Source organism: Lotus japonicus, chromosome 3 (assembly GCF_012489685.1).
Source record: "Lotus japonicus ecotype B-129 chromosome 3, LjGifu_v1.2".
Lineage (NCBI taxonomy): Eukaryota > Viridiplantae > Streptophyta > Magnoliopsida > Fabales > Fabaceae > Lotus > Lotus japonicus.
Window position 1 is genome coordinate 35,002,634 of NC_080043.1, and position 16,403 is coordinate 35,019,036.

A 16,403-nucleotide genomic window follows, 5' to 3' on the forward strand; every position below is an offset into this window, starting at 1 on the left:
CAAAGCATATTGACATTACAGATTGAATTCTATGACTGCCCTCCATGTACCATACTGCACTCCACCATCTGTCAATAATTATATCTCGTGTACCCTTCGTGAACTAAGGATCATACACCAAAGTGTCCTGATACATGCTTTCTTGCGCTAAACACAACCCAGCTTAACAAATCTGCACCTCAATGTTTGCTAGCACCATAAAATATCATACCAGAACCAGTACCAGTAAATAACACATATTGCAGGTTCAAAAAAGATGAAGATCAATATCTGTTTAATCCACAAAAGACCTAGAAATTCCTTCTCAAAACATCATACCAGTGCCTTAATATGAATCCATCCTTGACCTGCAATCTAATTTTCTCTCATTGGTCCAGCACCTGCCATAAAGTAACAAGACCATCTCTGCCACTCTTTGCCAGAAAGTCTGCTACCTCGTTTGCTTCTCTCAGAACATGGACAACACCCAAGCAATTGACCTCAGACATTAGCCAATCTATTTTGCTCAGAATCTGGTACAGCTTCCACGGTCTTCGGTCACTATTCCCCACCCAACCTACCGTCAATGTGGAGTCACTCTCAATGACAACCGTCTTGAAATTAAATTGTTGGCAGAAAAGAAGTGCTTGATAAATAGCAAGAACTTCTGCCTCATAAGCCCACATTTCTCCCACTTGCAAGGCAAAATACCCCACCGCCATTCCATCATGGTTCCTCAGGACCCCCCCGACACCACTCTGACCCGGACTTCCCAAAGCCGAACCATCCACATTAAACTTAAGAATGGATTCCGCTGGTGCCACCCACTGCAGTTGTTTTCTAATTTTTACTGGTTTGGGTAACACAACGTGCTGCATTCCTACTGCAAATTGAGCTGCAGTATACGGACATCTCCTCCACCAAGCCTTTACCCACCATGACATTCTTGCGATATGCAAATCCCAAACTGTATGAACGCAGAAATCTTTGTTATTAAAAATTACTTCGTTCCTCTCCAGCCACACTGACCAGACAAGTGCGTACGGGATCATATCCCACATAACTCGATCAGATATTCTTCTTAACTCCCCCCATTCCATTAGCAAATCTGTCAACGACTGAGGCATTGCCCAGTACACCCCCTCTCTCCTCAAGATTGAACTCCAACTGGACCATATCAAATTACAATGCAGAAATAGATGTTCAGTTGTTTCAAGTTCTGCGAAACATAAGACGCAACACCCGTCATCAGGCAAAACAATCCCTCTTCTCATCAAATTCGCCTTTGTAGCCACCCTATTTTTCTACAATTGCCACCTTATAGGGAGGAAAAAAAAAATTCTTTCTTAAACCTAATAAAAAATAATTTTTCATATAATACAAGTATATTTGTCATAATTCTTAAAATAGTCTTAGAGGTAAAATATATAAGAGTTTGTGAAATTTTGGAGATTGTGTGACATTTGTTGTGGTAATTTTTTTTTAGTGCTTTTTTTTTTAGTTTCTTAATTCGAATTTCTAACAGCTAAAAAATCAGAACAGGAGATGACATAGACAAACACATATCAGCAAAACTTCCTGAGCCCATACTATATCCAAAGCTATATAAGGCGGTTTCGTCTTACATGGTTCACGGGCCAAGTGGTGTCATTGATCCGAAATCTGTTTGCATGGTGGATGGCAAGTGTTCTAAGCATTTTCAAAAAAAAAAAAACAAAATTGCAGCACTATTGATGACGATGGATTCCTTATATATAAGAGAAGGAAAACTGGAATTACTGTCTTAAAAAAATGTGTTCCTCTTAACAATGGGTAACTTTATTTCGTTGTTAACAAGATGACTATTACATCTTATAAGTTGATGAACATCTGATGCAAAATTATTATTGTCAGTTTAAGGTTCGTTCTATTTCCTTTACAATTAAATAAATCTTTATTGATTAAATCAAGTATGTACACAGTCTGATATATATATATATATATATATATATATATATATGTATTTATATATATATATATCATAAACTTTGTAGGTACATTGCAGTATTGGCTAAAACTTGGATGACTAGAAATAAACGCAATGATGTCATAATTTATGATTTATCTTTCACAATCATGATTTGTGCTACTATCACATTCTTTGTTTTTCATGAAAATATGTGTTTATCGTCTCCTTTATTGGTGATTCCTTATATTTATAATTTGTACTATTGTGTTCATGTTCATGAAGAATGTGAAACAAATTCATCTTTAACTCAATCAGGCTTAGAAGAGAAGTTTTTTTATTCACTTTGCTTAGCATTTCAGACTCTTCTATTTCATATGTTGTTCAATATATTTAAAAAAAATCAAGATATTGACTAATGTATCAAATACAACAGACATAATCCCCGTGCAACGCACAGGTAAAAAAACACTAGTATATATCAAAAAAATATATTACAATAATTCAGATTATGATGTCACGAGTCTTTAATTAAAATTAAAAAAATATATTGAAGAACCAAATATTATCATAATATAATAAAATAAAATACAATATGATATAATATAATATAACCTTCTAATACTTCTACACTCATCATATATATGAAGAGAAGATAAATAAATGAGAAATATAATAAATGATGTTATAGGAACATAAAAGAGATAAAAAAAAAGAGTGAAAATGAAATGAAAGAGAAAATAAATTATAAATGAGTCAATATTCTTATACTCATACAAAGTAAAATACCAAAAATAATTATTATTAAAAAAAATTATGCTATATCTTACACTATCAATCAATCAATATATATTAGAAAAGAACAACTTCTAGCATGACGTGTCGCTCTCACAGGCCAAGTTAGTGACGTGTCGCTCCCAGATTAATTCTCATCTAATATTTTACATGTAAGCTCTTTCTCCTTGGCCCCACTTTCCACATGTGCCCTGATTTTTCCTTACCTTATTTCTCCTTAATAAAAAAATACATTTTTAAATTTTAGATTTGATTAGTATTTAGGTTTTTTATTTCTTGATTTTATCTTAATTTATTTTTGATTTATTTTTAGAGTATTAATTAATTTTTATGGTATTTTTAATGAATTTTCGGATTTTTAATTAATTCCGGATTTTATGAGTTTTTATTGTGATTTGCTAGATTTTGATAGTTTTTATCTATTTTTATTTAGTACATTTTTAAATTTTAGATTTGATTAGGATTTATGTTGTTTATTTCTGTATTTTATCTTAATTTATATTATTATTTATTTTTAGAGTATTAATTATTTTTTATGGTATTTTTATTGAATTTTCAGATTTTTAATTAATTCCGGATTTTATGAGTTTTTATTGTGATTTGCTAGATTTTGATAGTTTATATCTATATTTATTTAGTATATTTTTAAATTTTACATTTGATTATGATTTATGTTGTTTATTTCATGATTTTATCTTAATATAAAATCTGTGATAAGTGATTTAAATCAATAATACATCCCATCAACAAAAACCCTCTTAAAACCCTGCCTACCTCCATTATCTCCTCCATGCAATTTTCATCTCATCTCTCCACTGAACGGAACCACCCCCACAAAATCGTCTCATCTCTCAACGGAACCACTTTGCTATCGACTTGCAATCGCATCCCTCCGATTTGCTGCCTTGGATTGATTGGGAAGGTTGCAGATGGAGGTTTCAAATTATTTTCTTCCTTTGCTTGCGTAATATGTTATGGTTTTTTTCAATTTTATTTTACTGTACCTTTAACTTTCATTCACTCATGTTTGACTTCAAGGTCAATTTCGTTCATCACTTGCCATGCTAGTTTCAAATTCTTTTCTTCAGGTTTTTTTTATAGATATTCCACCAAAAGAGATTCTTTGGAAGCCATGGATGGTGAGTCCATTTTATATTCTATATGGAATTTTGCAATATTTTGATTTTTTTTATGTTTTCTGATTCTCCTTTGTATGTGATTCTATTTTATTTGTTTTTCTTAATTTGCATCTAAAATTTGTGTCCTACGTTATAGGAGGTGAAACATTAATCTGTGTATGTTTTGATTAACCTAATCATTGTCAGTGAAGTGGATTGAGGGAGTGAAAGAATTGAGGGGAGAGAAAGGAGAAGTTGTAGATTTTTTTCCTTGTAACTTTTTTATTTGGTAATTTTTTCTTTTTGCCTGCTTCTTGCACCGAGGAAATTAATTATTATTGTTGGTGCTTGCCGTTACAACTACAGAACTACATATTATGGATGAGATTTTACTGCTTATCTTTGTTCACTCAAGCTATACTATTGAGGTTAGACTTTTAAAACTGGTGCTATCCTTTCTAATATACTAAACGCCTAAACCAATGTTCTAACAATAAATTGATTTCCTTGGCTTCCCTGGAAACATTTGACATGAATTTATCCGTAGGTACATAACGACAATGAGGTGCATACCTCTTTCTGACTACACTCTCTGATTCTCAGCTAGCTGAAGATGAAACATGATTGATGACTCAAGATCTTATCTTGCTCTCATTTCAAGTAAGCCACGAAACATGTGAGACCAGTACTCATGGAGGTTTTTCTCAGTCCATTATATGTATATATTCACCAGATAAGAGATAGAGATGTGTGTTTGGTGTTGCACTACTGTGATGCATATATAGTTTTACTGACTTAGTTCATCAATTCTACACCTATCTATCATCATTACATATATTAAAAGTCACTTTTCGAAGGCAATATTAGATTTTATAATTAATCATTGTTCTACTATGGTTCAATTAATCAAACTTTAGTGTGATTGGAAGTCTTGCTTGCATGAGTGTGTAATTATCACATTACGATTTAGTATCAACATATGTTTTTGATTTGGTTATTGTACTTTCAACAACAGTGCTACATAAAGCAAAGAGTTGTTTTAGCCGTTCAACAAATATAATGGGTCTAAAATTTCTAGAGGGGTTTTCTTCCATTCATCTTCTTTAGTAGCATGTGATTAGTTTCCCCTTACAAATAGATCTGATTGGTTATGGAAACCACTGGAAGGCCATAGCCAAAAAGTGGCTTCAATTCATTCTTTGGCTTTCATATCTATCTGCAAATTTGATTGTTATCTTTGCACTATCATAGCTAAATTGATGTTGCACATATTGCTATTCTGTTACTTAGAATGCAGATACGGCTGGAAGCTGCTGATTTGGAAGCAAGTTTCATTTGAATTAACATGAGTTCATATTAATTCATGTTAAAGTTGGACAACAATCAGGAATAGCACCTAGGATTGCTGCTGATTTGGAAGCAAGTTTCATTTGATTTTTTAATTAGATATAAATATTTTAATGATTTAAATTTAAAATGTGATACCTTCTTACTTTATGAAGTGTTTTTTTATGCCAGAGAACAGACTCTGGTTGCAGTGAAAACAAAATTTGCATATGATGTTAGGTACTGTGTGGAATTTGTGAGTGTGTTTGTGGATAATTTATAAGAAAAACGGTGGTGATAGTGAGGTAGAGAAATCTGAGAGAGATTTTGATGTAAATGGAGATTTTTCTTTCTTATGAGATTGGACTTTTAACCCTTATCCACACCATTCGAAATTTCCATTACTTTTATTTTCGACACTTATGTCACTGACAAATAATAATTAGGTTCTGATGTAATGTATATTCTTTGTAATGGAGAATTAAGTAGTTGTTTTTAATAGTCTTTTATATATAATTCAGATGCAAACAGTATGCACTCAGCTCTCACTTGAGCACTAGAGCAAGTAAAGAGAGCATACTACGACTGCTTTACTATTCTGAATTTTTTTATCGCAGAAATGCTCCGGTAAGTACAACAAGCTCAGAAGCAGAATAGCATGATGAAACTACTAGATATTATTAATGAACCAAACCTTTCAGTTCCAAACTGTCAAGACCTTCGCTAGAAATTTGTTCTAAAGTACGCCCATTAGTACTACTATAAGAGCAAAACAACATGCTTCTTATATTGGGAGATAGACAAAAGCAGAGGTTGCCTTAGTAAGCTTTCTCACCTGGATCAACAGAAAAAGCAACTGAAACTCGATCGATGAAAGTTGGAATGGCAAGGTTTACTCTTAAAGTCTTCGGCAGGAGGAGGATACAAGAGATCGACCTTGAAGCAAGCAAGGTATGGTGGGTGTCATCATCTTCATCGATATTACCCACCAGATAGACTTGAGAAAAGACTTTCAGGCATTCTGAGAGTAAGGAGAAGCTGGATCTAAATGTATTAGAAAGAGCCTAAAAGCTTTTATATATAGGAATAATATTTTACATGAAAATACTTCTACATAAAAATAAATGTTAATAAGATTTCATCGGAATTTTTTTTTGTTACAAGAAAAACATAATATAATATAGTTTGATGTTAATTTTTTACTACATAATAATATAGTCCACTTTAATTTTTTTGTACAAATTATTATAGGAGTTAAACTCTCCTACGGGAAGAAATATATTTTAACAAGAAAGTACCTTCATTACGTATTAATTAATGTATCAAATACAATAACAAATTTCGCGGTACATTCTTTTTTTTCTAAGATTAAAATGTGTTATGAATGCTTTATTAGTGATTCTTCATATCTATAATTTGTGTTATTGTCTTTAGGCTCATGAAGAATGTGAAACGACTTCATGTTGATATGGGTCAAACTTAGTTTATTTTATTGTATAAAAAATGAACTCGCATAATCACGTACATAAAGAATCTTTTCTCTTTTTTTCATTGTAGATTAAATCAGCTATTGTTTATTAGCCATCATTAAACCACATCCCCTAATATGTTTTTGCATAATTTGAGATTTGGTTAACCAATTTTTTTATTAGTTATTCAATTGTACGAAGTTCAATCTATGCAACAAGGGCTTTAATTTATGACTTTTTGTCCACTTTGCTCAGCATTTCATACTCTTCTATTTCATCAGTTGTTTATTATATTTTTAATGATCAAGGTATTAATTGACCTATCAAATATAATAGATGTATTCCTCGTGCAATGCGCGGGTAAAAAACACTAGTTACATAGAGAAATAGATATAAACATATTTTATTTTCTCTATATAGATAATTAATATGAAAATAACATTAATCATTTAGTTTACACATCATAATATAATATATTGATGCTACAATATTATATATGATTAATAATTTAATATAACATACTATCACATATTACAATATTTAGTTTATAATATATGAAATCTAATATTAGTGCGCATCTAAGGGGTCTACTAGCAAGGGCTATCATCCCCTCAAAGTTTCTAATATCTTGGCGAGGGAAGGGATGACAATGGGTAGGGTCTGGGTAGGGTATTATAGTACCCATCTTCATACCCGCGTTTTAAAAAATTACCCGTACCCGTCCCCATACCCGTGTGGGTAGCAACTTGAATGTCCGTCCCCGTACCTTCTGGGTACCTATATGTCCGTACCCGTGCCCATTACCCGCAATTTAGCTAACCAAAATATATTTTTCACTATTTTTGTTAATAGAAAACAAAAAATACAACTAACTTTTTATATAAAAAACACTAATATAGACACAAAAGATTATCTACGCAACAAATAAATTCATTCAACTAAGAATATATCTTTTTAGAACGAATAAGCAAGAAAGATATAACTTAATTTTTAATTTTGGATTAATAATATAGTCCTAAAGTTGTAGGTTATTAACTTATTAATTTTAAAAATAAGTGGGAGTAAATTAGCAATGATTATGAATACTTTAAATAGTCACCTATTTTTTAAAATAAGTAAGTTTGAAAGCTATAGCTTAAGTTAATTTGTTCATATAATAATAATAATAATAATAATAATAATAATAATAATAATAATAATAATAATAATAATAATAATAATAAAATGTGTGTGCGGGTATGGGGCGGGTTGGGTACTATAGTACCCATACCCAATATTTTTTACAGGTAATTACCCATACCCAACCCCATACCCATCTAGCGAATTTTTACCATATTCATAGTGGGTATTTTTTGCGGGTACCCTATGGGTCCGAGACCCATAGTCATCCCTAATCTTGGAAGAGCATTTGTGATTTTTTCTAGTTTTGTATTCTTATTCCGGTCCTTAGAAGAGCATGTGCTCGCGTTTGAAGGACGAACATAAGCTATGAGAAGCAAGGAAGTAGATGACGCAGGAGCAATAATTTGCAAAGCGTTTCTATCAACTTTGAAGGGTGACGAACGCACTGTTATGATGTGTGTCAAAGTATTCTTCCTATTAAGTGCAGTACAAGGTGATCAACACCAAGATCGTTCTCACAAGGACTTGATGGAAGTATTAATTGAGATTAGAGTAAAACAAAAGCAAATAAACAGGGAGGTTTTGATTGCAGATTAGCAAAGCAATAATTAAAAGGATTTGATTCAGATTTGAGAAAACGTTAGTCCTCAGATTATTACATTCATGTGCAACAAACCATCCTTGATTATAAAAGACTAATTCTACTTTTATAAAGTATTTGAGTCGAATCCCAACTCACAATCGTGAGATGGAGATTCTAATTCTCCACTGAACAATCGTTCAGAATATGATTCGTTAGAGTTAAGAAGCTTGGCAATCGCCGCTTCAAAGTACAAGAACTATCTATGATCACTGAATCTTCAAAGCTAACAACCGATCAGCGTTAAAGATTTATGTTCTTAGAGAACAAATTCACAATCAGTTCATCGTCTCATCATCAATTAAAGAATCCTTTAATTGACTCAACTCGCTTGGATAATAACAATTAAAACAGAATATTACTTGAATCCAAAATAACATTCAAAGCAAGAATTAAAGAACATAAATCAACTTGAATAAAAAGAAGAAATTCATTAAGAACTGAACCTCAGGTTAACAAATGCAAGAATATTAAAAATCCTATAGATTTATGTTCTTAGAGAACAAATTCACAATCAATTCATCGTCTCATCATCAATTAAAGAATCATTTAATTAACTCAACTCGCTTGGATAATAACAATTAAAACGGAATATTACTTGAATCGAAAATAATATTCAAAGCAAGAATTAAAGAACATAAATCAACTTGAATAAAAAGATGAAATTCATTAAGAACTGAACCTCAGGTTTGCAAACGCAAGAATATTAAAAATCCTAAGACTAACTAAGGATTTTAGCAACTCATACTAGAAAAGAGGAAAATAAGGATTAAAAAGAAGGAGATGATAAGAGGTTCCTCACAAAAGCCTAAACCTCATTTTTTTTATACTAATAATTAACTTTTCCTCCAAGTAAACTTGTTTCAAAATAATATCTTATCTAATTCAGAAGCTAATCTCAGCTGATGCAAGTCTAGGCCCAAAAGTGGTCAATTGTTCAACTGGCCCAATTCAAGTGCTGACAGGTATGCTAACTTCGGAGTTGTACGAACCACTGTAGATGGTGGGATCTTCAAAACATATACTCATAAAAGTTGTATCTCTTCAAAGTTATATTTCTTTTAATTGACTCAACTCGCTTTTGGATAATAATAATTAAAACGGAATATTACTTAAATAAAAAATAATATTCAAAGCAAGAATTAAAGAACATAAATCAACTTGAATAAAAAGATGAAATTCATTAAGAACTGAACCTCAGGTTTGCAAACACAAGAATATTAAAAATCCTAAGACTAACTAAGGATTTTACCAACTCATACTAGAAAAGAGAGAAATAAGGATTAAAAAAAAAGGAGATGATAAGAGGTCTCTCACAAAAGCCTAAACCTCACTTATTTATACTAATAATTAAATTCTCCTCCTAGTAAACTTGTTTTAAAATAATATCTTATCTAATTCAGAAGCTAATCTCAGCTGATGCAAGTCTGGGCCCAAAAGTGGTCAATTGTTCAAATGGCCCAATTAAAGTGTTGACAGGTATGCTAACTTTAGAGTTGTACGAACAATTGTACATGGTGGGATCTTCAAAACATATACTCATAATAGTTGTATCTCTTCAAGTTAGATTTCCTTAGCCTCCGACCACGCTTGATTTCGAGTCTTCTAGCCTAAGTTATGATCAATTTAGTCCAGACTATTCCAGTCTTGCAAGATCAGCGACAAAAACTTTACAAAGCAATTATGACCAAGCTAGAGACATTTTCTGCAATTTGACTGAAGATGAAAGTTGCAGGGCTTCCTTCTAGCTTTCACGGGATATATTACACGCCCCATTTGGATCTCTCTAGCTCCGGATTCCAGCTGTTCTAGAAAAAGAGTCACAAAATTTAAAAGTATAGAATTAAGCACTTTTCCCCGATTTAATAAGGTATTGGTTGATTCGGGAAATTCCATGTACTTGATGTCCCTCAGGTGCCTCCCCCGATTTGGTTATGCTGCTAAGGATCTCACTCATTTAATGACAAATTTATGAGGATTTGTTTTTGGAGAAGGTGTGGTTCCAATTGGATTCATAAGGCTTAGGGTTACTTTGAAAGTATGAGAAAAGAGTAAAACCATTTATACACATTTTTAGGTGGTGATTCGGTCAACCAATTATGGCATAGGATTGCTACGACCGACGTTGTACAAGTTGGAGCCGGTCGTTTGGTCCGAGACAGCTTTATAAGCTTTAGTGCCAATATGGGACGATGTTGACAATCCTAAGAATACACTTATCGATTGAGGGAAGGATCTTTGAAATTCTGGAAACCTTAGGACAGATGTTATACCAGATGTCTACCAGATGTCTAAGACATCTTGTATAACATTAGACAGATAACATCGTGCAAATAAGCAAGTTAATGAACAAAAATAAGAAAAACAACACAAGAGATTGTTAACCCAGTTCGATGCAATATCACCTACGTCTGGAGGGTTTTCACCCGAGAAAGATAATCCACTATTATAGAGAGTCAAGTACACAAAAGGTCTTAACTGAACTGCCCCAGTTCACTGCCTTTTCTACCTATCTCTACCCGTGACTTATTACTTAGTCATCACCCTAAGTATGAGAGCCCATCTCACTTTCTCACTCACAATCACTGTCACAGTGATTGAACACTTACAAGAGAGCGCAAAGACAGATCTCAAGATCACACAACTAAAACAAGTCTCAACTAAACACAAAGGCATAAAGCTGCTGAGAGAACACACAATATGAACTCAGTATAAACCCTAATAACACATACGAAGCACCCCTAGAAATTAGGTCTTGGGTCTTCATAAGTAGCACTTTCAGGCCTTATCTTTGACGGGCTTGAAAGCACACAGAGGCCATACATAAATCAGGAAGTCTTGTTTCACTAAAGACAGCAACAAATCTGCACAAAATCTTCACACCGTGTTTTGAAGTTGCAGATAAAAACTTCCACCGAATTTGATTACACTTCGTATATTCTTTGACGGCGCATATATGCTTCTTGAATAAACCCTAACATGGTTAACATGTAAACAATCCAAAGCTTCACAATTAAATCAGCCAAGTACACAATACATTCTCAGGGAAAAATGTCACAACAAGATATTACAACATCTTGTCCCACATATCATGTTAGCTAAAATATAGACAACCAAACAAAGGAACAACAATCTTGACCCATAATGGTATAGTATATTGAGAAGAAAGGAAAACGTAAAAAAGCATAAGACAAATCCCTAGCGCAGAACAAAATGGTCTGAAAGAAGATTAAATCAAAGGATCCTCTACTGAGCAAGAAACTCTGAGCAAGTCAAAGTTTCCATTCAAAAAAGAAGTGAATTCAACCCTCTTCTCTTCAACAAACAATGTGAAGTACACTTCTGTGAATATGTCTTCGGATGTACTAATTTTTAGATTGTGTTTAAATTGTAAGATCAAGGTTTGATCAGTGGTTGCATCTCTATGTTTTGATGATTACAATTAAGGTTTGTGATGATGAACAATTGTGGTACCCTAACGTTTGTCTTTTTAAGTTGTGACAAACAGGTTCTGAATCTGACCCAAGCCTATTCGTTCAGAAGAAGAAGAACCAAGGGTTACTAAAAAGAGAGCTCTTCATCCTACCATGTTCGTTCCGAACAGTGGCAAAAGCTTCAGAAGCTCTGAAGATGGAAGCTCTCAAGAAGATCTGAAGAACTCAAGTCAGAAGTTCTGAAGGCCAGATGTTCCAGTGGAACGGTCCAGATGCAGAAGACTCAAGTTCTGAAGACTTACAAGAAGTTGGTTCTGAAGACCCAAGCTATTCTAGCTCTGACGATCAGAAGTTCTGAGGAACTTGTTCAGAAGCAGAAGTTGCACGGTCAGAGGAATCCAAGCTCCAATCTGACGATGATCAGAAGCTTCATCAACGTTCATCTGAAGCTCCTTCATCTCAAGTCAACTGGTGAAAAGACAGGTCATTATCAAGTACAACGTCGTACAAATCTCAGTCTGTCCGCCACCTACCTTGTACAGCCTAGCAGTCTGATATTACAGAATTACCACTCCAACGGATAAAACCCTAGCAACGGCTACATCACAAGTCTTGGAGTATATAAAGGCTGAAGAAAGAAGAAAAAAGCCAAGAAACTTTGCTGAAAATATTCAACATATACGAACCATTCTCTTAGCATTATTTCTTCACTGTTCTTAAACTTCTGAGTTTACTATTCGCTTGTTAGAAGCACTCTTTGTAAACCCGAAACCTTTTACATCATATTGTAAAGTTCATCAAGAGACCAAGGTTGGTCGGATCTTGAGAGGACTGAATCAAGGCTGATTCAGTATTTAGCTAGTCTTAAGAGGATCGGTAGATCAGCTTCTTAAGAGGATACTAGTGAGAAAATCAGTGTATTGTTAGTCACTTAGCAGGTTGCAAAGTGCAGTTGTAACACTCATTGATTTTAGTGGATTGCCTTCATCAGAAGAAGGAAGAAATCACCTTCACAGGTGGACTGGATTAGCTTGAGCTTTTATCTCAAGTGAACCAGGATAAAATACTCGTGTGCTTTACTTCCTATTATTCAACACTTAGTTTTTATCTTTGAGTTTTGAAAAAGCTTAAAAGTATACCCGAGATTCAAAAACTCTATTCAAACCCCCCTTTCTAGTGTTTTTCGCACCTTCAATTGGCATCAGAGCTCCGGTTCTGATTTTAACACCTAACAATGTTCAGTGATCCAGAACCTTGTGTGAAAAACAAATCATGGCCCAAGCCAATACTTCCGCTGACAACAACAACAACAACAATCAACTCAGAGCACCAATCTTTGATGGTGAAAAGTTTGAGTACTGGAAAGATAGAATAGAGTGCTATTTCCTTGGCACTGACCCAGATCTCTGGGATATGGTCATTGAAGGCTATACTGATCCAGTAGATGCTTCAGGAGTGAAGATCCCCCGTTCTGAAATGACTGACGCTCAGAAGAAGCGTTTCAAGGATCATCACAAGGCGAAGTCCATGCTATTCAGCTCAATATCATACATTGAGTATGAGAAGATCTCTGACAAAGAAACTGCTAAATCCATTTTTGACTCCTTGGTCATGACACATGAAGGAAATGAAGAGGTCAAGGAAACCAAGGCTCTTGCTCTCATACAACAATATGAGCAGTTTAAGATGGAATCTGGTGAAACCATTGAGGAGATGTACTCAAGGTTTCAAACTCTGATTGCTGGAATCAGAGTGCTAAACAAGGGCTACTCTACTGGTGATCATGTCAAGAAGATTATCAGAAGTTTGCCTAAGGAGTGAAGAGCTTTTGTCACTGCCCTAAAACTCTCCAGGAATTTGAACTCGTTGAAGTTAGAAGAGCTCGTGAGTCATCTCAGAAGCCATGAGATTGAACTCAAAGGAGACAAGCCTCAAAAGAAAGACAAGTCAATTGCTCTTAAGTCAAAGTCTGACAAAGCAAAAGCCTATCAGGCAGAAGAAGAAAATTCATCTGAAGAGCTATCAGATGCGTCTGATGATGAAGAGTTGTCTCTCTTCACAAAGAGGCTAAGCAAACTCTGGAAGAACAGACATAGCAAGGGAAAAGGACCAAAGAGAAGTTCAGGAAGATATGAATCTTCATCTGGTCAGAAGAAATCATCTGGAAAGGAAGTCACTTGCTTCGAGTGCAAGGAATCTGGGCACTACAAGAGTGACTGTCCCAAGCTTAAGAAGGACAAGAGACCTAGAAAAGTCTTCAAGAAGAAAGCCCTCATAACCTTTGATGCAACTGATTCAGAAGAAGCTGAGTCAGAAGAAGATGAAGCTGTGGAGGCTCTAATGGCTACCACTAGCAGAGATGCTGAAGCTTCAGAAGATGATTCAGACTCTGAGAATGATGATGAGGTATTCTCTGACTTTTCTCTATCTGAGCTAAGAACTGCTTTATCTGAAATAATGAAGAAACATGATATTTTGCTAAATAAGCATAAAGAGCTTAAAAAGAAGTATGCTGCTAAAACCAGTTCTTCAGAAGTTCATGAGAAGTCAGTCTCTGAACTCATGGATGAAAACTATATTCTTGTCAATGACAATGTTGTTCTTCGTGCTAAAAATGATGTGTTAGAAGATCAACTTGCATCATCTGATGTTAAGTATGAGACAAAATATGAGAAAGCGTTTCAAAAGTTCCTTGCAAAGGGCATAGACAGAAGTCTTATGGCTTCAATGATCTATGGCATGAGCAGAAATGGGAACAGTGGCCTTGGCTACTTTCAATCCATGAAAGATAAGTCATCTGAGCCCAAACGCGAACCATTGCATAAGCATTTCGTTCCCGCTGGCACGGTCATTCCAGAGAAGGTTAAACCAAAGGTGGTGAAACCAAAGGGAAAGTTCAAACTTGACATGTCTAGATACTATACTCAGGTTCCTATGCATTATCCTCCTGTTGCACCCAAAGTTCCAAGAACTTCTGGGAAAACTAACAAGAAAGGACCCAAGATATGGGTACCTAAAACAAAAATTATTCCTGTTGCAGACATCTTATGCAGCTCAGTTAAGACACCTGTCATGGTACCTGGACAGTGGATGCTCGCGACACATGACGGGCACAAGGTCTATATTCCAAAAACTGACACCGCTTAAGTCAGGAGGAGACGTTGGATTTGGAGGAAACCAGAAGGGAAAAATTATTGGAAAAGGTTCCATAGGAGATGGAAAAACTCCAGTTATCAATGATGTACTTCTGGTGGAAGGATTATTTCACAACTTGCTCTCCATAAGCCAAATTGCTGACAAAGGTTACGATGTGATCTTCAATCAAACTGGATGCAAAGCTGTTAGTCAAACAGATGGATCCGTTTTATTTTCTGGGAAGAGAAAAAATGATATTTACAAGATCAGATCCTCTGAACTACTATCTCAGAAGGTCAAGTGTCTCATGTCAGTTAATGATGAGCAATGGATCTGGCACAGACGCCTAGGACATGCAAGTCTCAGAAAAATCTCTCAACTTAGCAAGCTAAATCTCGTCAGAGGATTGCCTCGTCTGAAGTACTCATCAGAGGCTCTGTGTGAAGCTTGTCAGAAGGGAAAATTCACCAAGAAGCCTTTTAAAGCAAAGAATGTAGTATCTACAACAAGGCCCCTTGAGCTACTTCACATTGATCTCTTTGGACCAGTGAAAACTGAATCCATTGGAGGAAAGAAGTATGGGTTAGTTATTGTGGATGACTATAGCAGGTGGACATGGGTAAAGTTCCTAAGGCACAAAGATGAAACACATACCGTGTTCACTAACTTCATTACCCAAGTTCAGAAGGAGTTTCAATCTTCTGTGATTACTGTCAGAAGTGATCATGGTGGAGAATTTGAGAACAAAGCTTTTGAAGATTTATTCAACTCTCAAGGAATCTCCCATAACTTCTCTTGTCCTCGCACTCCTCAACAAAATGGAGTAGTTGAGAGAAAGAATAGAACTCTTCAGGAGATGGCTCGCACCATGATGCAAGAATCAAGTATGGCCAAGCACTTCTGGGCAGAAGCAATCAACACTGCTTGCTACATCCAGAACAGAATCTCCATTAGACCAATTCTGGAGAAAACTCCGTATGAGCTATGCAAAGGAAGACAACCTGATATCTCTTACTTCCATCCATTCGGAAGTACTTGCTTCATGCTCAACACTAAGGAGCAATTGGGTAAATTCGATTCTAAAGCTTTAAGATGTTATTTTCTTGGTTATTCTGAAAGATCTAAAGGTTTTAGAATTTATAATATTATTCATCAAACTGTTGAGGAATCCATCCAGATTAGATTTGATGATAAGCTTGGCTCAGAAAAGTCAAAGCTGTTTGAAAGATTTGCAGATTTAAGCATTGACTGTTCAGAAGCAAATCAACCAATGAAAAGCCCAGAGGATGTTGCTCCAGAGACAGAAGCATCTGAAGATTTTCCAACAACTTCCGATTCACTTCAGAAGAAGAAAAGAATAGTTGCTTCTCATCCAGAAGAACTGATCATTGGCAACAAAGATGCTCCCGTCAGAACCAGGTCTATGCTCAAACCTTCAGA